The 24,515-nt window shown below is 43.7% G+C and overlaps 1 pseudogene; it reads left to right on the top strand.

Annotated features, from left to right (window-relative positions):
• The first annotated feature begins 6,411 nt into the window (after window positions 1-6,411).
• LOC147304268 (uncharacterized) lies at window positions 6,412-9,953 on the top strand (annotated as a pseudogene).
• Window positions 9,954-24,515: the final 14,562 nt, after the last annotated feature.

Below are 24,515 nucleotides of genomic sequence, written 5' to 3'. Positions count from 1 at the left end.
AACTCAGGGGAGTTTTCTCCAAGCATGACGTCCCAGTGTATTTCAGACCCAGCAACACGCTCAGACAAAAACTGGTTCACCCAAAAGACAAAACGCCAAAACACAAACTTAACAATGTGGTGTATGCTGTACAGTACAGCGAGGAATGCTCAGACCTCTACATTGGAGAGACCAAACAGCCACTTCACAAGCGCATGGCACAACACAGAAGAGCCACCTCCACAGGACAAGACTCAGCAGTCCATCTGCATCTTAAGGATAAAGGACACTCTTTCGAGGATGCCAATGTTCACATTTTGGACAGAGAGGACAGATGGTTTGAAAGAGGAGTGAAAGAAGCCATCTACAGTGGGGCAAAAAAGTATTTAGTCAGCCACCGATTGTGCAAGTTCCCCCACTTAAAATGATGACAGAGGTCAGTAATTTGCACCAGAGGTACACTTCAACTGTGAGAGACAGAATGTGAAAAAAAATCCATGAATTCACATGGTAGGATTTGTAAAGAATTTATTTGTAAATTAGGGTGAAAAATAAGTATTTGGTCACCTCAAACATGGAAAATCTCTGGCTCTCACAGACCTGTAACGTCTTCTGTAAGAAGCTTTTCTGTCCCCCACTCGTTACCTGTATGAATGGCACCTGTTTGAACTCATCATCTGTATAAAAGACACCTGTCCACAGCCTCAAACAGTCAGACTCCAAACTCCGCCATGGCCAAGACCAAAGAGCTTTCGAAGGACACCAGGAAAAGTATTGTAGACCTGCACCAGACTGGGAAGAGTGAATCTACAATAGGCAAGCAGCTTGGTGTGAAAAAATCAACTGTGGGAGCAATCATCAGAAAATGGAAGACATACAAGACCACTGATAATCTCCCTCGATCTGGGGCTCCACGCAAGATCTCATCCCGTGGGGTCAAAATGATCATGAGAACGGTGAGCAAAGATCCCAGAACCACACGGGGGGACCTGGTGAATGACCTGCAGAGAGCTGGGACCAAAGTAACAAAGGTCACCATCAGTAACACACTACAACGGCAGGGAATCAAATCCCGCAGTGCCAGACGTGTTCCACTGCTGAAGCCAGTGCATGTCCAGGCCCGTCTGAAGTTTGCCAGAGAGCACATGGATGATACAGCAGAGGATTGGGAGAATGTCATGTGGTCAGATGAAACCAAAGTAGAACTTTTTGGTATAAACTCAACTCGTCGTGTTTGGAGGAAGAAGAATACTGAGTTGCGTCCCAAGAACACCATACCTACTGTGACGCATGGGGGTGGAAACATCATGCTATGGGGCTGTTTTTCTGCCAAGGGGACAGGACGACTGATCCGTGTTAAGGACAGAATGAATGGGGCCATGTATCGTGAGATTTTGAGCCAAAACCTCCTTCCATCAGTGAGAACTTTGAAGATGAAACGAGGCTGGGTCTTCCAACATGACAATGATCCAAAACACACCGCCCGGGCAACAAAGGAGTGGCTCCGTAAGAAGCATTTGAAAGTCCTGGAGTGGCCTAGCCAGTCTCCAGACCTCAACCCCATAGAAAATCTGTGGCGGGAGTTGAAAGTCCGTGTTGCTCGGCGACAGCCCCAAAACATCACTGCTCTCGAGAAGATCTGCATGGAGGAATGGGCCAAAATACCAGCTACTGTGTGTGCAAACCTGGTAAAGACCTATAGTAAACGTTTGACCTCTGTTATTGCCAACAAAGGTTATGTTACAAAGTATTGAGTTGTATTTTTGTTATTGACCAAATACTTATTTTCCACCCTGATTTACGAATAAATTCTTTACAAATCCTACCATGTGGATTCATGGATTTTTTTTTCACATTCTGTCTCTCACAGTTGAAGTGTACCTCTGGTGTAAATTACTGACCTCTGTCATCATTTTAGGTGGGGGAACTTGCACAATCGGTGGCTGACTAAATACTTTTTTGCCCCACTGTATGTCCACTGTGAGCGACCATCTTTGAACAGAGGCGGGGGTTTACGACACCAACTCTCTGCCATCTATAATCCAGTTTTGAGATCCCTTCCCAGACGCCTTAACGCCCACTCACATCCTGGGCCATCTGACCTCAGGAATTCGCATGATAAGGTGGGGCCAGGTTTCACAATGAACACACCCGAAACTCTGGCTGATTGGGACCCACACCCAGTTTCACACCTTGGCTCAGGCGATTAGAGGATCATCGGGGGGTCCTTTTGTCCCTCTGTGGGGGGTTACTCCCACTAGGTTTATATCTGGGACTCTCCACCATTTGACCTTAGAACTGAAGAAGCTTCTCGGATGAGAGGTGAAACGTCTTCAAGCAAATGAAAGAAGTCCAGACGCTTTTCTTTGCAAGCTCCTTTGACTACGATGACCTGGATGACTGAGAACCTTCACAGAAATATTAGAGATGAGTATCCTAAAAATCACACTTTAAATAGTTTAAACACGTTATTACATTACGTCAGAGTTTATTCAATAAGTGTCATTCACTAAGCGTCCAACAGTGTTAGTCAAAATGCCTTCAAAGTGGATCAAACACTGGCTAACAAAAGCTAACAATAACAAAAACAGCAGTGCTTACTGAGAGAAAACTTCAGGATATCCTCGGCTCACCTCAGTATTACTGTCACAGGACAGAAATGAGGATTGCTGACTCATCAACTTGTAACTGACAGCTTTCACAATTTTTACAACCTCCTCCACAGTAAATAGACAGTGGACTGACAGCCTGACCAGATAGCAAGACCACAGGGTAGATCTGATGATGAGTCACTTTGCTATTATTCAAGTACTATCACCACAAATGAAGAGCTTTTAGTGAGTTTTTTTTTTTTTTAAATGTATCCATCTGGATACCGCAATTAGGCCATGCTGACACAGCTAGCTGTAGCCAGTTAGCATCTGTCTAGGTTCCGTTTATTGTTGCCACTCTCCTTCTGTGGATATGCTTCTTTACATAAAGCAAGCCGAAGAAATAATCCCGAATACATGTATATATTTTCTGGATCTACGCTCCATGGTTACAGACACGTACAAGAGCCAACATTTTAATGTAGCTAATATATCTATTTCAAGGAAGGTAGCATGTCAGAGAATAATCACATTTGAAGAGTAATTAAAGTTGAGGCCCTGGCTCTAGGCATTTTTAATTGATTACACTGGATTCTCTCTGAAATAGGTTAAATACTCTCCTAAAATGAATTCCATTAGTCTTTCGCTCACTATTTATATTCCCTCGCTCTCCTCTTATTAGCCAGTTGAGATCGTGGAGATTAAATTGCCCCATACTATACCTTCTTCGCCTCTGCATCTCTCCTCTCCCTTTAGCTCCACTTGCTCTATTTTTCTCCTCTGCCCATAACCCATTTATTAGACACCAATTTTAGTTTGCAGAGTCACCCCACTGTATTTATATAATGATATTATAGTTACTGTAAAATATTGGTTGGCTGCATCCACATCTGAAGCACAAGCCTAGCAACCTGTACTACTGGGTAAATTGTCAGGGACCCTCCCTAATCTGCAGTAACAGCTGATTTGTTTATTGCATCACTTTTGCAACTTAGTCTTAGTGGTATTTAAAAAATCACTTTGTAACTTTTTTTTCTTTTTCGGGGGGAAATGGATCACCCTGACCTAACCTCAGGCAAGTCCAGGAATCCAATAAAAGCCAATACTGTGAATGTCAACTTACCCTAAAGGCATCAGTTTCCAATTTGCCATTGGCAGCACTTTTGGGAGGAATTTCTTTCAGGGTTTTCTTCCCCTCCCATACCTGGCACTGTTACCAGTGTGAAATTCCCATTCATCATAATAACCAGTGTTGAGTGTCCATTTATCAAGCTCCGAATGCCAGTGCTTTACTGTGGAAAGTTGAGCCAAGGGGATTTACCTTCTAATGACTGTTATAAAACCTAGTTATGAGACAAATTAGACAACAAGGGAGAGGAAAGTGAGACCCCATGTCCCTGTACACAGTCGGAATGTTATAATCCTTAAATGCTATTCATAACAATCAGAGTGCTGTTTTTTTGGTCTTTTTCTCCTGCGGCTGATTGCGATTCCTTTTTAGCAGGCAATCACTTCAAAGAGGACATGCTCGAAGAAAAGCGCACAAATCGGAATGTTTTATATCTCTGACTCCGCTTCATGTATCATTTTTTGTTTGTTTTATTTTGTTTGCTTTTTGTCTTCTGAAAAAGCACTCATAGATCCTTGCTTGATATTTTAAGTTAATCATTTGTATTCACTGTAAAGCTTGCTGTCAACACCAAAAGACACCCAGTCTCTGTCTTACTGTCTTTCATTCTTCCTAACTTCAGACCTTGTGACTGGGGTAATATATTAATGCGATGAATCTCCGGTGAGGCACCTTCACCAGAAGACTAATCTGTAATGCATGCCTGTTTGAGCTTTATGCAAGCCAACATGAATTTGCCCAAAATGTGATTAATACAACCTCTATATCCCACAAGGTACCCCGCTTTGATGAATTAACAAATCGGGTGCGAATGTCTCCCATTTAATCATGCTGAGAGATGAAATGCTGGACCGGTGGGGCAGGCTGGGTGAGTGTATCCGCAGTAATCTTTTCCAATCCATATCCCGGCTAAGATGAAGAGCAAGTGATGACTTGACATCTACTTTCCATCAAATTGTGGACGTCTGTAAAAGAGATGAAGGAAATGGGTGGCTTCTGAGGCAGACTTGACCTTCTTTGAGTCAAACTCATGTCGGTCTTGTTTGTGCCAACTGCAACTGGAGTGCAGCGGGCACTTTTATAGGCAGAATAGGAAAGGCGATGAGTGAAAGGAAGGCATCACAGGATGTCATTATCTCAAATCTAGTTGTAAGTGTTTGCTCTTCAGTTAGAGAATTGTGCATGTGCATTGATGTTTTCAAGGTCTTACCTTGCAGGGGGAAAAAGCTGCAATATAAGTACAATAGAATAGAATAGAATAATTTTGGCCAGAGTCCTTCTGTCTCCCACCATCTGCACTTGGTCTTCCAAAAGACAAAAACACCTGCACTTCCTGATGAGTTTATCCAACCTCTTCCTCTCAGCTGCCAATAAACCGCTGCTCCAACATACAACACTGTAAAAAATGACAGATGCCACCACAGAGTCATAGAAGGTCTTTAAAAGCGCTCCCTGTACTCCAAACGACCTCAGCCGCCTCAGCAGGTAGAGTCTGCTCTGACCCTTCCTGTAAAGAGCATCAGTGTTGTGGCTCCAGTCCAGTTTATTATTCAGGTGAACACCCAGGTACCTATAAGAGTCCACTATCTTAATGTCCACTCCCTGGATGTTCACCGGTGTCAGTGTGGTGGGTCTGCGTCTCCGGAAGTCCACCACCAACTCCTTGGTTTTCCCGGCGTTGATCAGCAGGTGGTTCTGCTGACACCAGTCAACAAAGTCCAGAGTCCACTGTCTGTACTCTGAGTCGTCCTCACCTGTGATGAGGCCGACTATGGCAGAGTCGTCAGAGAACTTCTGTAGGTGGCAGCGTTGGGAGTTGATGGAGAAGTCTGGAGTGTAGAGGGTGAAGAGGAACGGTGCCAGCACAGTTCCCTGTGGGGCCCCCGTATTGCAGACCCCACTCCCGATAGCTCCAGCTTGTCTCTCAGAAGTCGTAGCTGGATGGTGTTAAAAGCACTGGGTCAAAGGAGCTTGCAAAGAAAAGCGTCTGGACTTCTTTAAGTTACTTGAAGACGTTTCACCTCTCATCCGAGAAGCTTCTTCAGTTCTAAGGTCAAATGGTGGGGAGTCCCAGATTTAAACCTAGTGGGAGTATCCCCCCACAGAGGGACGAAAGGACCCCCTGATGATCCTCTAACTGCCTGAGCCAAGGTGTGAAACTGGGTGTGGGTCCCAATCAGCCAGAGTTTCGGGCACTGGAGAAATCAAAAGAACATGATCCTCACAGTGCTTCCAGGCTTCTCCAGGTGAGTCAGAGCTCGGTGCAGGAGGTAGATGATGGCGTCCTCCACCCCAATGCCAGGCTGGTAAGCAAACTGCAGTGGATCCAATGAAGACCTCACCAGGGGGCGCAGATGGTTTAGAACCAACCTTTCGAGGGTCTTCATCAGATACGATGTCAGGGCTACCAGCCTGTAGCTGCTGAGGTCCTTGGGATGGGAGGTCTTTGGAGGTCTTCCACAGCTGTGGTACTTTCCCCAGTGACAGGCTCAGGTTGAACAAATAACCTAGTATGCCACACAGTTCATCTGCGCAGCATCTCAGGAGCCTTCCTCACCTTGATCTTGCCAAGCTTGTTCCTCACTTGAAGTGCTGAGATAGAAAGAGTGGATTTTGGGGGAGTAGTGTGTATGTTGGAGTCCACAGAAGCCGGGGGTGGGTGTAATGACCGGGAGCTGGGAGGTGTGAAGCTGAGAGGTGTGAAGTCCTGAGATGAAGGACAGGCAGTCCCTGAAGATGAAGGAGATTGCAGCAGGGGGGACGATGCTGTGGGAGGGGTGGGTGTTTGATCAAACCTATTAAAATATTTATTTAGGTCATTCACCCACCCCAAGTCTCCTGCAGCCTGGGGGGTTGGTTTTTGTCCTTAGATTGTCTTCAGGCTGTTCCAAACCCCTCTGATGTTGTCCTGTTGCAGCTGCTCCTCCATCAGAGCCAACATGAAGAAGGTTCTCCCCAAATACTATCAGCAGTGTTGGGAAGGTTACTTTTAAAATGTATTCCATTACAGAATACAGAATGCACGCCCCAAAATGTATTCTGTAACGTATTCCGTTACTCAATGACAGTAATGTATTCTGAATACTTTGGATTACTTAATATATTATCATGCTTTTTACAACAGCGTGAATGTGCTATTGCTGTGTGATTTATTACTATTACTGAAAGTCCGCGACTCCGAACTGTAGTAAAGGGACCTCTGACTAATACGGCGGGGTCCCTGTCGGCTCGTAGCCGACAAATAGCTTTACTTTGTTGTGTGGGTCAACTTTTCTTGCGAGAGACAGAGAGAGGCGTTGAAAGGCTGCTCCAACGGAACTTATTGTTTTCAGAGGAAAACACGAACACAGCGTACAGTCGAGTCTTACTTACAACTGGGCTCGTCACGCTCTCTTCTTGGCTGCAGTGGTTATTATTATATTTACATGCTTCCAGCTCCCGTTTTTGCTCGATGACAACTCGTACCTTTCCACTCCCCTTTTTCTCCCTCCTCGCGCTCACAGACATATAACGTGTATGGCAATCCATTCTCCCTGCAACACGGACTACACTGCCTATGATGCTACATTCTTTAGAGCTATGCTTGTAGCATTCTGCCTGTTAGCTTAGCACAACAACAACAACAACGAAATGCGCTCTCTCACCCAGGAAACACACAGTCGCAGAGAGAGAGAGAGCGTCGCCCTGTAACCATGGCAACCGTAACGCTGCCGCCTGGAACAAAAGAACGTAGCTGTCAAACAAAACCCAAACAGTCCTGACCCGCGACAATATGAAACAGGAAAGTACCGCAGTGTAATCCATTTATTTCAACAAAGTAACTGTATTCTGAATACCACCTTTTTAAACGGTAACTGTAACGGAATACAGTTACTCATATTTTGTATTTTAAATACGTAACGGCGGTACATGTATTCCGTTACTCCCCAACACTGACTATCAGCACATCTCCTTCCCCACAAGAGGTGATCAAACATTGGACCACTGTTACACTCCATTCAAAGAGTGCTACAAACCCCTCCCCCCACCCAGCTTTTGGTAAGGCAGACCATTGTTCCATACTGCTGCTGCTGCATACAGACAAAGACTGAAACATGAAAAACCAGCTTCCAGGGTTATTTACAAATGAGACAGTGAGGCTGAGGAGGTCCTGCAGGACTGCTTTGACACAACTGGCTGGCAGATATTTGTGGATGCAGCTGATGGCAAAATCAATGAACTCACAGACTCTGTCATTGGATATATTGGAAAGTGCATGGATGACACCATCACAAAAACCACTGTCCGCATATATCCAAATCAGAAACCCTGGGTAAATAAAGACGTTCGCGCCAAGCTAAAAGTGCGGACCTCTGCCTTTAACTCCAGGGATGCTGATGCATATAAAGCAGCCAGGTACGACCTCCGAAAGTCCATAAAAAAGGCCAGAAAGGACTACAGGGACAAAATGGAGTCCAGCTACCACGGCTTTGACACCAGGCGATGTGGAATGGACTGCGCTGCATCACTGACTACAAGAAGGTCAACACAGTCAGTGTTCAGCCCACTGCATCTCTTGCAGACGAGCTTAACAACTTCTATGCTCGTTTTGACGCAGACAACAGAGAACAGATCCTCTACCCTCAGGAGGACAGTGAGGCTGCAACTCTAACTCTGAAAACAGAAGCTGTGAGATGGACTTTTAAAAAGGTAAATCCTCACAAAGCCCCAGGACCAGACGGCATCCCAGGCCGGCTACTCAGAGTGTGTGCAGACGAGCTGGCAGAGGTGTTCACCAACATCTTCAACCTCTCCCTGAGGCAGTCAGTGGTCCCCACGTCCCTCAAAGCATCCACCATCATTCCCGTTCCCAAAAAAATCAGTGGTCTCCTGTCTGAATGACTACCGTCCTGTTGCACTGACATCCGTCAGCATGAAGTGCCTGGAGCGGCTGGTCAAAGGTCATATCTGCTCCTCCCTCCCTGACACACTGGACCCTCTTCAGTTTGCCTATCGGACAAACAGAGCCACAGAGGATGCCATCGCCGTGGCAACGCACACCACCCTCACTCACCTGGAGAAAGGGAATGCATATGCAAGGATGCTCTTCATCGACTATACAGCTCTTATTTAATCACTAGTGTACATATATTTATATTTATAGATACATATATATTTAGTCATCTTTTCTCTTTTACCATGTCTCTCTAATATTTTGCTCCTTACTATTTTTCTATTTTCTTTATTATTTTATTTTATTTTATTATATTTTCTCCTACTGTATCATGATGCTGAGTGACTGCTGCTCGTCAAACACATTTCATTGCAATGTTGACCCTGTGCTAACTTGCATGTGACAAATAAAACTGAAAACTGAAACTGAATCTTCCTCCTGTAGTTTTCCTTTCATGCCTTATCTTCCATTTCAGCTTCTTCTGAACAGCTCTCAGCTCCTGTTTGTCTCCAGATCTAAACACTCTCTTCTTCTCCTTAAGGAGAGCCTTAATTTCAGGATTTCAGTATAACAGACCATAATACAATAAATACCTTTATACACATGAGAATTATAATAATTGAGGGTCAAAGAAAGAAAATGAAAGAGGAAATGGGCAAACAGGAAAGTAAATACAGAAGAAAAATGTGTGAAACTGGAAGATGATGGAGAGGAAGAGGCAGAAAAAGTTAATAAAAAAAGAAGAAGGAAAGTTTAACTGTGAAAATGACAGTTGAAAGTGGTAGTCAAGCTGGGAAAAAGTAGAGGAAGTCTTGGAATTAGAAGTGCATAAGGGAGAGGAAATAAGAAAGCAGCAGAAGTGGAGGATGAATGAGAACTAAAAGTTGTCCTGAAAGAAGAAGATGTGAAAAATAAAACTGAAAGATAAAATTCTGCAAAAGAAAAAAGTAATGGAAGCAGAGGAAGAAGAAGAAGAAAAAACTGGTGGAAATTAAAAATTAAAAAGCACAAAAAGTGGGAATGGAAATGGAGGAGTGGATGGTGGATGAAATTGAAGTGAAAATAAGGATGTGGAAGGTGAAATGGAAATGGAAGAAGTTGTGAGCGTGTTGGAAAAAGAGGAGGTGTAAAGTGGAATATGAGGACATTAGAAAAAAAGCTCTGAATTTGAAGAGAAGGTGGAGAAGAAGGAGTGGGGGGAAATTTGAAAAATATTTAGAACAAAAGGAGAAGCAGAAAGGGCAGAGGAGGGGTTGTACATGGAAGAAAATAGGTCGAAGGGGAAAAAGCAGTAGGAGTAAAGGAGGAAGATGAAGAAAATGTGGACGTTGAAGATAAAAACTGAAGTAAAAGAGGAGCTGGAGGTAGGAGGGGATAAGGAAGAATACAAAAAGTTTATCGAATATTGACTAAGCACCTCCAACTTAGTCAACTTTTGTCTTTACTAGTTCTTGACATCACGAAAACTAGAACTTTGACAGTTTTTTGCTGAGAGGAGGAAATGTTTTGCCAAGTCAAAATCCCTCTCCTAAATCAGCACTCAAAGTTTGACACTGAATAATTGATTGCCGCTGATATTTCAAAGGGTCAAGCCCATCTCAGGAGTTTTTAATGTAGGATTGAATTTGCACACATAAGAGGGCGAAAAACTTGTTAGGAAGTTTCTTGATTCACCTAGAGCAAATCAGTATGTCTTGCAGGGCTTAGAAAAAGGAGACATTTCTCTCCCTAATGTGTTCAGGTGTAGGAGAAAGAATCGAGTCTTTTAATAACTGAAAATGTAAATGTTTATTCGAAGAAATATGTGTATTTATTTTTATTTTAGTCTAACATATAAAGCAGGATTGGAATTAAATTACTTAATATTAAATTCCACATGCTGCTGATGTGGAATCACTGCAGGACTGACTGCAGATATCGCAACGGGCTACTTCTGTCAAATTCTGTCAAATTGTTACCCAAATAACAAGCCGTGGGTGACTAAGGACATCAAAGCCCTCCTCAACAACAAGAAGAGGGCTTTCAGAGGGGGCAACAAAGAGGAGGTGAGGAAGATCCAGGTGTTACTAAAGGACAAGATCAGAGAGGCTAAGGACAATTACAGGAGGAAGCTGGAGTGGAAACTCCAGCAGAACAGCATGAGAGGTGTGGAGGGGCATGAAGACCATCACTGGATTCAGGCCAACCAACAGCAGGGGAACTGAGGGAGGTGAGAATAGAGCCAATGAGTTGAATCTGTTTTTCAATAGATTCGACACCACAGTGTCTGCTCCTACCCCCACAACCTCACCTGTAGTCAGCCTGGAATCCAGAGCCACACCACTGTGCCAGCCTCTCTCTTCACATGGCGCTGTTGCCTCCTGTGAGATTCCTGACACCCCTCCCCCACCCATCACCTTCACTCAATACCAGGTTGAGATGCAAATGAGGAGACTTCACTCAGGCAAGTCTGCTGGACCAGACGGAGTGAGTCCCCTTGTCCTCAAGACCTGTGCCCCCCAGCTGTGTGGAGTCTTTCATAAACTGTTTATGCTGAGTCTGAGTCTGCAGAGGGTCCCGGTGATGTGGAAGACATCATGCCTCGTCCCTGTACCAAAGACGCCACGTCCCAGTGGCCCCCAGGATTACAGGCCCGTGGCATTGACCTCCCACATCATGAAGACCCTGGAAAGGCTCATCCTGGACCAGCTGCGACCCATAGTAAGACCACACCTGGATCCCCTTCAGTTCGCTTATCAGCAATCACACTCCCCAAGCGTACTCTACAAACCGGGTCTAGGTACCCTTGCCCCTGGAGGGGGGAATTGCACCCAGACCCAGGTGGTGTTACCCTTTTCCCTGCGGTGGGGAGAGGCAGACCACCCCGACTCCGCAGCAGCAGGGAGGCCCCACACCCCAGACCGCAGTCGGACGGCCAACTCCTCCCACTAGCCCTCCCGCTCCAGCAGGCCGCAGAGAATGGGGGTGGGAGAAGACTCCAAACCTCCCTCCACCCGCTCATTGTAGTGTTGATGCATATGTGTTCTAAGGTGCAATTAAAACCCAGGAGGGCATGGAGCTACCTGCCAAGGAGCAGCAGGTAAGCGCATAGTCCCTCCTGCTAACCCTCAATGACTAAGTGTATTTAAAATTGAGAGGTGGGCAACGACGTCAGGGGTGAGGTATACACCCTGATGGTGATTTGGACTCCGTGATTGTGCCCACCCCCAAGATCCTATATGTATGTGTAATGAGAGTGTGAATAATGTGAATGTCTAAGTTGTGGGATAAAATTGAGGCAGAGGCAGCCAGAAGGGGACGGGGGGGGGGGTAGCCTCCTCTGCACCCTGGTGACATACCCCCACTCCAAGGCCCTGCATGTGTGGGTGGTTGTGGAGGAGCGGGAAGAGGGAGGCAGCTGGAGATGGGGAGGGAAGGAAGGGAGGGGCAGGTAACCCCTCCCTGGGGCCAGCTCCCCCGCTGACCCCAGTAGGCACTCCCACCCTCCGCGACCCGCCAGGGAAGGGGGGCCCAGGCCCATCAGACCGGGGCCCAGTGCAGTAGCGCCCCCCGGCTCCACAGAGCCCTGGACAGTCCACCCAACCCCACCACAGAGAAAACTGCACCCACCCCACCAACCACACATCTTCCAGACTACGTAAGACGGTAAACGCCCAGGCTGAGATCTTCCTCCACCTCTCCTGTATCTCCCCCTCCTGCAGAGAGTTCCTGAGAGAAGAAAGCTCCTGCAAGATGTGACCATCCCCCCCACCAGTTGAAGAGCCCCCCAGGCGGCTCGATGCACCGGCGGCACCCTGCTCCAGGGCCGGGCCCCCATGCACCCACCCGCCCACAACCCCGGCAACACACCAACCAGGACCCGAGCCCCCGAGGCCCGGCCCGGGCCCCAGCCCAGAGACGGAGCGCCCCCAGAACCTCACGCCCATCCCGGACCCAGCCAGGTTGCCAGGTCAGTAACCCACGTCCGTCAGCACAGACCCTCCCCTAGCCCCGCTGCACGCAGCCACGAGGAAACAGTCACCCGAGAGCCAACAGAGCCCTCAACCGGACGTGACCGCTACCCCGGTTGAGCCCCCCAAGGAAGATGCCTCCGGGGAACCCCCCGACGCCCTAAGCCTGTCCCTACCCCCTCACCAATCACAACAGTGAAGGCGGGACCAAACTATGACCCCCCACCCCCACTAGGTGATGGAGCTGATAAAAGGGGCCCAGAGCAATTGATCTAATGTGGTGGCAGAGGCTGTGTCAAGACTAATGTAATCTAATAGATAATTTCTATATTGGTTAGAATTAAGATTATTTTTATTTTTCCAGTTCATGAGGACTGTTTTCTTGGCTATGCATAGGGCAGTGAAGATCATATGGGCTATATTCTTTTCTGAAGTGACATTATCTAAGCTGCCCAACAAACACACTAAGGGGGAGGTTGGAATGTTACATTTCAGACATTTTGATAAGTCTTCACATATCTCGCGCCAAAACTTTTGCACTGGTGGACAGAACCAAAGAGCGTGGATGTAATTGTCTGGTGTATTGCCTTGACAGTGTGAGCAGTTGTTGGAAGATGTAAAGCCCATCTTGAACATCCGATGACCTGTATAGTGCACTCTATGAAGTATTTTGTATTGTATTAATTGCAGACTGGGATTTTTAATTAATTTAAAAGTTTTTAAGCAAATCTGAGACCAGAAGTTTTGGTCTAGGTTGACTGATAAATCTGCTTCCCACTTTGCAGTAGGAAGGGATATTGATTCATCTAATTTAGAAAATGTTCTGTATATTTTAGATAATAATTTGGGGGATTTAAGAGTAAGAAAATGTGCCGCACTTAGTGGTGTTTGTAATTCAACTTGACTGAGGTTAAATTTCTTTTTTACTATGGATTTAATTTGTTGATATTCTAAAAACCTTGTCTTGTTGATCCCATATTGTTCAACTAGTCTGTCAAATGGAATAAATTCTGTTCCCTCTAATATATGTTCTAAGTATTTAATTCCTTTACAACTCCATTCTGGGAAATTAATCATATTATTGTTTTGTAATATGTCAGGGTTATTCCAGATAGGTGTACGTTTGCATGGGATTAATGAAGACTCCGTTATTTTTAGAAACTCCCACCATGCTGTTAGAGAAAAGCTGATGTTGATACTTTTAAAGCATTCATGTCTTTTGATGTTTGAGCTAATAAATGGTAGGTCTGAAATCTCTAGATCCTTGCATAGTGCCTGTTCAACATCTAGCCAGGGCTCAACTAAGAAGGTATGTTTTAACCATTCTGAGATGAACTGAAGCCTGTTGGCTAAGAAGTATTGGTGAAAATTAGGCAGATCTAATCCTCCTCTATCCTTCGTTCTTTGTAGCGTTTTTAAGCTAATACGCGGGGGTTTATCTTTCCAAAGGAATTTGGAAATATATGAATCCAGAGATCTGAACCAATCTTGTGATGGTTTGTTAGGGATCATCAAAAATAAGTAATTTATTTTTGGCAAGATCATCATTTTTATAGTGGCGACCCTTCCCATGAGTGATATGGGTAAAGATTTCCATCTAGTCAGATCGCCTTCTACTTTCTTTAGAAGTGGGATGTGGTTTAGTTTAGTTAAGTCTGAAAGCTTAGGAGAGATATTAATACCTAAATATTTAATATTTCCGGATTGCAGTGGGGCAGAGGAAGAATTATGGAAGGAGCAGTTAATGGGGAGAACTGTAGATTTTGGCCAGTTAATTGAATAATCTGAAACTCTTGAAAACCAGTTTATTAAAGTAATTACCTCAGAGAGGTTGGTTTGTGTGTTTTGCAGAAAAAGCAACACATCATCCGCATAGAGACTGATTTTATGTTCTATGTTCTTACATTTTATGCCCTTAATTGTTGTAGCCTGTCTAAATGCTGCTGCTAGAGGTTCGATAAAAATTGCAAAAAGTGAGGGGGAGAGTGGGCATCCCTGTCTGGTGCCCCTCAGGAGACAGAAGCTGGAGGATGTCTGGTCATTTGTTCTGATACAAGCCGTTGGGGAATTGTATAATATTCTTATCCAGTTTATGAAAGAGTTTCCAAAACCAAATTTGTGTAAAGTTGCGAATAAAAATTTCCAATTAACTCTGTCAAATGCTTTTTCTGCATCTAGAGATAATATTATGGTTTCGATGTTTTTATCGTATGAGTAGTCTATTAAATTAAGTAATCTACGAGTGTTTGTTGAGGAGTGCCGACCTTTTATGAAACCAGTTTGGTCAGGATGAATTAAGAGGGGGGTCATTTTCTCTAATCTCTTTGAGAGAGCTTTGCAGATTATTTTAAGGTCTACATTTAAAAGAGAAATTGGACGATAGCTTGAGGGAAATAAAGGGTCTTTGCCTGGTTTTAGCAGGAGACTAATGTTGGCAGAATTCATATTTGGTGGTAGTCTGCCCTTTTCCTCGATTTCCTGCAACATGCTGTGGAATACTGGTGCCAAAATTGTCCAGAATTCTTTGTAGAATTCTGCAGGGAAGCCGTCTGGACCTGGAGCCTTATTATTGGGCATACTTATCAGGGCTTCCTGGAGTTCACTTGGCGTCAGTGGCGAATCCAGTTCCATTGCTTGATTGTCTAGTAATTTTGGAAGAGTTACGTTGTCAAGAAACAGATCAATTTCATTTTTAGATAGGTAGGAGGGGATAAGGAAGAATACAAAAAGTTTATCGAATATTCCAAAGTGGTGCTACAACCTCCAACTTAGTCAACTTTTGTCTTTACTAGTTCTTGACATCACGAAAACTAGAACTTTGACAGTTTTTTGCTGAGAGGAGGAAATGTTTTGCCAAGTCAAAATCCCTCTCCTAAATCAGCACTCAAAGTTTGACACTGAATAATTGATTGCCGCTGATATTTCAAAGGGTCAAGCCCATCTCAGGAGTTTTTAATGTAGGATTGAATTTGCACACATAAGAGGGCGAAAAACTTGTTAGGAAGTTTCTTGATTCACCTAGAGCAAATCAGTATGTCTTGCAGGGCTTAGAAAAAGGAGACATTTCTCTCCCTAATGTGTTCAGGTGTAGGAGAAAGAATCGAGTCTTTTAATAACTGAAAATGTAAATGTTTATTCGAAGAAACAAGTGTATTTATTTTTATTTTAGTCTAACATATAAAGCAGGATTGGAATTAAATTACTTAATATTAAATTCCACATGCTGCTGATGTGGAATCACTGCAGGACTGACTGCAGATATCGCAACGGGCTACTTCTGTCAAATTCTGTCAAATTGTTACCCAAATAACAAGCCGTGGGTGACTAAGGACATCAAAGCCCTCCTCAACAACAAGAAGAGGGCTTTCAGAGGGGGCAACAAAGAGGAGGTGAGGAAGATCCAGGTGTTACTAAAGGACAAGATCAGAGAGGCTAAGGACAATTACAGGAGGAAGCTGGAGTGGAAACTCCAGCAGAACAGCATGAGAGGTGTGGAGGGGCATGAAGACCATCACTGGATTCAGGCCAACCAACAGCAGGGGAACTGAGGGAGGTGAGAATAGAGCCAATGAGTTGAATCTGTTTTTCAATAGATTCGACACCACAGTGTCTGCTCCTACCCCCACAACCTCACCTGTAGTCAGCCTGGAATCCAGAGCCACACCACTGTGCCAGCCTCTCTCTTCACATGGCGCTGTTGCCTCCTGTGAGATTCCTGACACCCCTCCCCCACCCATCACCTTCACTCAATACCAGGTTGAGATGCAAATGAGGAGACTTCACTCAGGCAAGTCTGCTGGACCAGACGGAGTGAGTCCCCTTGTCCTCAAGACCTGTGCCCCCCAGCTGTGTGGAGTCTTTCATAAACTGTTTATGCTGAGTCTGAGTCTGCAGAGGGTCCCGGTGATGTGGAAGACATCATGCCTCGTCCCTGTACCAAAGACGCCACGTCCCAGTGGCCCCCAGGATTACAGGCCCGTGGCATTGACCTCCCACATCATGAAGACCCTGGAAAGGCTCATCCTGGACCAGCTGCGACCCATAGTAAGACCACACCTGGATCCCCTTCAGTTCGCTTATCAGCCTCGTCTCGGAACTGAGGACGCCATCATCTACCTGCTCAATCGTGTCTACACCCATCTGGACCAGCCGGCGAGCACTGTGAGGGTCATGTTTTTTGACTTTTCCAGTGCTTTCAACACCATCAGGCCGACCCTCCTGGGTGATAAGTTAGCAGCGATGCAGGTGGATGCTTCTCTGGTGTCCTGGATTGTTGATTACCTGACAGGAAGACCACAATATGTACGTCTCCCACAGTGTGTGTCTGACAAGGTGATCAGCAACACAGGGGCACCACAGGGGACTGTCCTCTCCCCCTTCCTCTTCACCCTCTACACCACAGACTTCAGCCACTGCACAGAGACATGCCATCTTCAGAAGTTTTCTGATGACTCTGCGGTGGTTGGATGCATCAGCAGGGATGATGAGACAGAGTACCGGGCTGTGGTCGACTCCTTTGTCACGTGGTGTGAGCAGAATCATCTGCAGCTCAACGTGGCAAAGACCAAGGAACTGATCGTGGACTTCAGGAAGACCAGGAAACACTTGACCCCTGTTTCAATTCAGGGGGTCAGTGTTGACATTGTGGAGGACTATAAATACCTTGGAGTACACATTGACAATAAACTGGACTGGGCTAAAAACACCACAGCACTTTACAGGAAGGGCCAGAGTTGTCTCTATTTTTTGAGGCGACTGAGGTCCTTCAACATCTGCCAGAAAATGCTGAGGATTTTCTATGAGTCTGTTGTGGCCAGTGCGATCCTCTATGCTGTTGCATGCTGGGGGAGCAGGCTGAGGGTCGCAGATGCCAACAGACTTAATAAACTAATCCGTAAGGCCAGCAATGTTGTGGGGATGGAGCTGGACTCCCTCAAGGTGGTGTCGGAGAGGCGGATGCTGTCCAAGATAAAGACAATGTTGGATAACACCTCCCACCCACTCCATGACATGTTGGTCAGTCACAGGAGCTCGTTCAGTGAGAGACTGAGATTACCGAAAAGCACCACTGAACGACACAGGAAATCATTCCTGCCTGTGGCCATCTCCCTGTACAACGCATCCACTTAACACACTGTTTGCTGCTACAACTACACATGTTTCTTTTCCAACTATTTATTTATGAGTGACTTATGTATGTATGTATGTATATATATGTATATATTGTACTATATTGTTCCTTGAGGTCCATTAAAATCTCCCAAGCTGGCTCCTGTTCTGGTATCTTACATCCAATTATAAAAGGAAGTAAGCGCAGCAGTGTCCAATTTTCATGTCCATTACCAAAAACTGTTCCTTTCTCAAAGCTTGTTTTTGGAATTTTTTGAGGCTTGTTTACTTTGTCCGAATATTTGTAGGGAAATGACTTTATGAAGTTGTTTAATGTATCAAATGTAATGAACCCTTTTGAGATCAGCTTTTTTAAACATAAGGACAACTCCAAAGGAATGACGCCTTCAAAAAGATCATGCAAAATATCTGGAGGAAATCCGGTTATTGGGTGAAAGAATAGTAAATGTTTGCTCAGTACACATTCCCTTTTTACCCCATTAACACTTTGGAGGTTGTCAGTTTGCCTAAGCTCTTCCAGAAATGAATTGTGTTGATCAACACCCCTCAATTGGAAGTCATTAACTTCAGTCGTTGCAATTTTGTCCCGACTTATCAAACAAAAGCGACAGAACTTGTCAACAGTAAAACTTTCATAAAAGCCTGCCAGACCATGTGCACCAAGGTTATCTGCGCTCACACAATATACAGTGCCCTTAATAAACTGGCTTACAACTTCCACAAAATTTCCCTCTTCTTCTAGACACCTTATATCTTTAATCAGTGGCTCAAAAAACTTTTCATAACCATATTGTTTGACATCCACACTTTTACCTAAGAGAGCAAGCTGAATTGAACAAAGATTAGATCGAAATCTGGGTGGTAAATTAAGAACTACCCAATATACTGCAGTAATCTTGTGACGTTTTCTAGAGGTGCCCAGTGGGTTACAAACTTCAAAATCATCAATATACAACCCCAAACTGATACATAAGTTTTGTTGTCCCAGTAACTTATTGCCCTTGTAGTACTTGCCGTCTTGAAATGACTTAAAGTGTCCAGATAAAGCTTCTTGATTAAATACAATTTGGTCCAAAAAATCTGCCCGTCCCAGTAAAGTCTCAAGTATCTTAGTGACAGATATATAAACAAAAGAGTTTTTATGAGCTGTGTTGTACAGATACTCTGTGGGTTCTACAACAGAAAACTGCTCTTTGAAATATATATTCCTTCTGTGATCTGTAGATAGGGAACCTTTCTCCGATGTTGTTAAAAGCAGTGGATTAGTTTGAACTAGGGCATTAGAAATGTCTTGCAAAACACAATCATTTACTTCTATTTCATGCTTTGAATGGATCTCTTTTACACTGGTGAGAGTATGAATGTTAGAGAAAGAGAGCAGGTTATGGAAATCCTCTACAATCTTTTGTGTTGCAGCTCGAGAAACATGCAACACTGTTTGCATACACAGAAAGAGAGATGCCAGTTTGTGTTCAAGTGTCTCACTATCCACATCCTTTACAATCTTGTCAAGCTCATCTGGTCTCACAAAATTATAAGCTGATGTTCCTGCTTCACAATCAGATTGCTCACTTTCAATTATCTCATCTTCAGAAACAGTTCTTGCAATTGTTCGAAAATCCTCAAGTGTACAATTTTTATGGTTTCGACTTCTGTGAGAACTGAAGGTTGGGCAAATGTTTGTTTTAAAATTACACCTTAAAAAGGGACATTGTACGGTTTCTCGGTTCTTTAAATGATGTCCAAGATGGTTCCAAAAGGTTTTCTCACTGCAAATCTCCTTAAAGTCACACAATTCACACTGAAATGTGGAATTTTTGTGGATTTTTACTATTGAGTGTGACCTTGAGAGGTGTGATCGTAATGCTCCAGGTGTTTTAAATACACATACACAGTCTGTGTGAATGCATGGCCAATGTGCACCTTGTCCGTGATGAAGGCGGAAATGTTTCAAAAGAGTCTCTTGACTGGAGCTTGTGAATTTGCAAAATCGGCACTGCATGAAATCCACCCCTGAAACACAAGAGACATAGTCAATTTTGCCAAAAGCACTTTTGCAATGGGATAAAACATCCATATCTAACACACAGAAGGAATCCATAGATGCAGGAGCTGAATACATCAACAAGCCAAAACCAGAGACATCATGAAAAAAATATGTAAGGAATCATATTAACTTACATATGACCACTTGTCTACTATATCAAGTATATGATTGATAACATACATGACATGTAACATAAATGCAAGCTTGAATTCAAACATTTTTTTGTTACTATGATAAAAAAAATGCAATAACTATAGAAAAAAATAATACTATCTGTAACACAATATACATCAGCAACACACAATCATTCCTTAAATATTGTCTCCTTCCCCATTATGTAAAAAGCTCTGAAAATGTAGCAATCTTATAATACAGAGCATGAAGTACAACTTTAATTTGCGTGTGACATTAACTTACAGTACATTAGGCAATCTTACACCAGCTGACAAACTGTCAAGTCAGCTTTAAACATTACTTTAAAGTAACAGTGCTGCACCGGATAAACGGTGACTATTGAAAAAGTGAAAAAACAATATTAGACAATATGCAAGTTACTTATATCACTGTCATATAATTGGCGCACATATCCTACACCGACCCATGAAAGCGTCTCCATGACAACGCGTGCTTGGCCCAGTTTGTTGTCAATGTTAACATAACGTTTTCATGCAAAGATAACATTGAAACTGGTTACAAAACGGGTAATAAGCTAATAAGTTTTACCATGGCAGAAGTGCTGTAAAAAGCCAGTGTGAGATACCGTCATTTAGTGATGTCTGTCTAAATATCAGAGTGTTTAACATTAAACATTACTTTTTGCGCTGGCCACTACTCTGAGCTAAAGCCTTCAGAGGCTGCTTGTAGCCCGATTACGACACAGCGGCGCGACGAAGGTTGCCCAAATTCATAGTGGACTCCTCTAAATTTGTCCGAGAAATACGTCCTCCTTATAATAAGCATCTCTTAAAATGTTTGCAATATTGAAACATTTCAATATAATGTAGAAAAAAAACGAGAGAAAAAAAGTTACGGATCGGACTCCCCGATCCTTATTGCGCATGTGCAAATTCTATCTGTGGAATTAGTTTTAATATTACTCTTTCTGGGTCACAAAATAAACTTTTAAGATATTTTCAGGCGTTAATGTAGCTATGTAAATTGCTAATATCTGTTCAGTTTATTAAGACAACATATACTTGCAAGAGTGCGCCGACGCTTTCGGAGACGTCTGTTACCCACCAGCTCGATAGCTAGCCAAGGGGGGGTGTCAATTAAGTCACTTAGATAACTTAAAAATGCTATTGTTGGCCTTTTTCAGTGTTTTACTAGTTCCATTCTCCCGGGTCCTCAGGAGGATGCAGCCTAGGCGCTTGTAGAAAATCTTAATAACACATGTAGTTAGCTTACCTGCTAGGGTAAATGGTCGGCAGCTCCAGCACCTGTCCAAAAGAATTATACACTCCAACTGCAGAAGTGAAAATCCTCAATGGTCGAAAAATTGCAATTTGCATCCAAATCCAGCCACGATGGTTCAAATTTTCTTAGGAGGTTTTTAGTCTAGAACACATGGTAAACCACTATCACACAGCTCAGGTCTGCTCAGGCTCAGTTGAAAGTCCGTTTGGTTTAGTTCAAACTTGTTCAGACCACATGTGCCAGTCATCTACGGGGTTTCCCACTGGTTCCCAACTTGACTCAGAAACTCTGCTCAAAAGTTGATAATCTTTGTTATGCTGTCTAGAAAATCTTAGTTAGGACAACAATGAAAGAAATTTGTTGGGTAGACAAGCTTTTTTAGGTTGTAAATAGAAAGTTTTATTTCTAAGTCAGTTTAATTTAAAAACTTTAGTGAAATCAACAATTGCTAGTTATCGTTTTTACAGTGCAGACTTGTGTGTGCAGAGGGTAACAGATCTCCCTCAGAGGATCAGCTTCTGTTTAGCTACAGGATCTAACATGCGTCAGAACAGCGGGAAACTTGTTGACACAGTTCTCTGCTCTAATATCAAGATCTGGTCTTACACAGAGCCATGCTTTGTAAGATATTTTACACCACTACCTGGATAGACTTCCCTGAGAGCTGACTTTAGGTGAAGGAAGATGTAATAATAACGACTTAATCAAAGTGTGATCGTTGTTTCAAGTCAATCCGTAATAATCTCATTTTAAGTTTAACATAATGCATGAATCAACCCCAATCAGAAACAATACACCTGTTTTATCAAGCTGTCTAAATGAACCTGCTTAAATAACGGAGATACATCCGACAACATATTGTGTTAATAATAATAATAAGACACCCATAAAAAGCCTGTTTCAAATATTTCTTTTTCTAGCTCTGTTTCTTTGCAAAACACTGTCTGTGTCTGTGGATTGAATTAAAGGAGACACCGCTTTGCTGGCTGCTCGCTGTAGATACCTCTCCTAAAGCTTGGCTATCTCTCCGTACACAATGGGTATTTTTAGTGGCCCTTATCTCTTCATGAAACATGAGGCGCAGTGCAGAGGCTTACGCTACACACCTCGAATGGTTTGGCTTAGGATAATGCGTACATGTGAATGGAGGGTGTGTGTGTGTTCTGGGTACAGTGAGGTAGGGCTTGTTTCGGTGTCAAATCCATGCCCCCCCCCCCCTCCTTTCCACAAACTGTTTAATGGGCTCTAACAGATAGGTAAAAAGGGGGAAATGGCAGAGGTAATGATAGCAGTAGGAGAACAGTTGCGAGAGAGGGAAGGATGGGGAGATAGATGGTTGGGTTGGATCTATTGCCTGTATGCCACAGTACAGTAAAAGTTTTACAATACTCCTCCTATGGTTGAATGATAACACATACATTAAGCGCAAAAAATCTTTCCATAAATGCGATCCTGTTAAATGTCCCACGATATTAGGCTGATATATCACAAAGCAGCTAGCATGCAGAGCAGATTATTTTTCTCATCTTCATATACCATCAGTCCTGTGGAGCATTTCAGAAAAAAAATCTTTTGAATAACTCATCCCTTAATCAGCGTGTTATGGCCTGACCTCTTGTATCCTGCACAAGCGGGGGTGATATAAACTGACTTTTTTTTCTTTCCTTACTCTGGACTTTAGAAGTTGTCTCGACTTAATTACAGTCTGTTATGAGTCAAAGATTAATCTGTGAGGAATTCTAATCTGGTCTCTGACTCGGAGAGCACAAAGTCTGCCCTCCAGAGAGTGACCACTATACCCCTTTTAACAGCAGACGTGTACTGCATATTGATTCTAATGTCAGTGCAAGCTTTGATACACACACCATTTTGTTGGGTTGGCGTCAAGAATGAAACAAAGAGGCAGTTCTTAGTCATGTGGAGTGACTAAATATATCGTGTTACAGATTTAAATGACAAAATAGGGTTTGATAATAGTGAACACACACACACACACACACACACTGTGCACCAATGAGGGAGCACTATGATTGTTACAGTGAACCCAGCAGGAATGAAAGAACTTAGAATGAAAGAAAAGGTTTATTCCAGTTGGGTTGAGTTGACAACAGCAGCATCTGCTATCCTAATCACAATCAAAACCTTTTCAGGTAAAAAGTCCTTTATCAAGCCACATCTTTAATAAGCTTAAACTTAAAAAAAGAAAAAAAAAGCACAATTTTAACCAGATCCTCTTCACTTTATTTTACACAGCAACAAGGTCATTGAACTAAGAGCCCGCTAAAGCTGTCACAGACCCAGCTCCAGGGATTCAGGGTCTGTCAGCAGTGTGGACTACTCTTATAATTATTGCTGTTATTTTGTGATGTGTGTTTTGTCTGCACTGCTGCTGTTCTTGTTATTCCTCATCCTTGTTTGTATAGGCAAGTGGGTGTGTCTGTGAGTGTGGCTGAGTACTGGTTTCAGGTAGACCTGGTGGGCGTGTCCTGTCTAGAGGATGGCCACACCTGAAGCAGAAGATGACTCACACACCTGCAGCTAATGAAGCGTCGTTGGGGAGCTTCTTAAGACTGTGGCTGAGCGCTCCTCGGTGTGGGATTGTTGTGTGAGACTCCACGTTAGTGGTGTTAGTACCAAGGAAGACAGGGAAGACAAAAGCAGCTGCACGGGGTGCGGGGACACAGGAGCGGAAGAGCACAGAGTAGTGATGGTGAGATGAAGCCTCATGATGAACTGAAGCTTTCCATCCAATTGGTCGACTCATGGTTCGAAGCATTGTGATGATTCATTTGCTCTACTGCGCCATCAAGTGGACAATTCAAGTGAAGCGGGCTCTTTGATTATAATGATGTGTAAACCTTATGTACATCTGGATAATGACACAAACTAGTGTTTGGTGCTTCACTTTTTAATAAACTAAAAGACAGAAATCAGATTATAGGATGTGTAGTGTTGTTTATTTATATTTTGGTGTTTATCATTTGTGATATTTATTACTGTGTGCATACTTTATTAGGAGAGACAAAATAAAAATAAAAAACATCTCTTCCTTGCTGGTTCCATCGAAGAAGAAATGCACAAGTAACTATGTAGCACGTACGTAATCCAATTCCACAACACGGTGTGATGGGGAATCAGCTGTTTTCCTGCCCATGTTATTTCGAATCTGGCGCGAACCGATGAACCAGTCCCTGAATCAGTCACGTGGTACGGACTGCCCGCGAGGCCTCGAACGTCACTGCATACGTAATCAAAGCAAGCCTCGATACGCGCTTCAGAAAAACGCCCCCGCGATTACCCGACGCACGATTCGAAGCTTCGACACACAGGACACATCACT

This window comes from Aulonocara sp. 'chitande type north' Nkhata Bay, linkage group LG22, assembly GCF_057382095.1.
Source record: "Aulonocara sp. 'chitande type north' Nkhata Bay isolate Kocher_YH1m ecotype deep benthic linkage group LG22, A_spYH_male_GT1.1, whole genome shotgun sequence".
Classification (NCBI taxonomy): Eukaryota; Metazoa; Chordata; class Actinopteri; order Cichliformes; family Cichlidae; genus Aulonocara; species Aulonocara sp. 'chitande type north' Nkhata Bay.
Note: the sequence above shows the minus strand (reverse complement) of the source record. Positions and strands in the feature narration are given on the sequence as shown.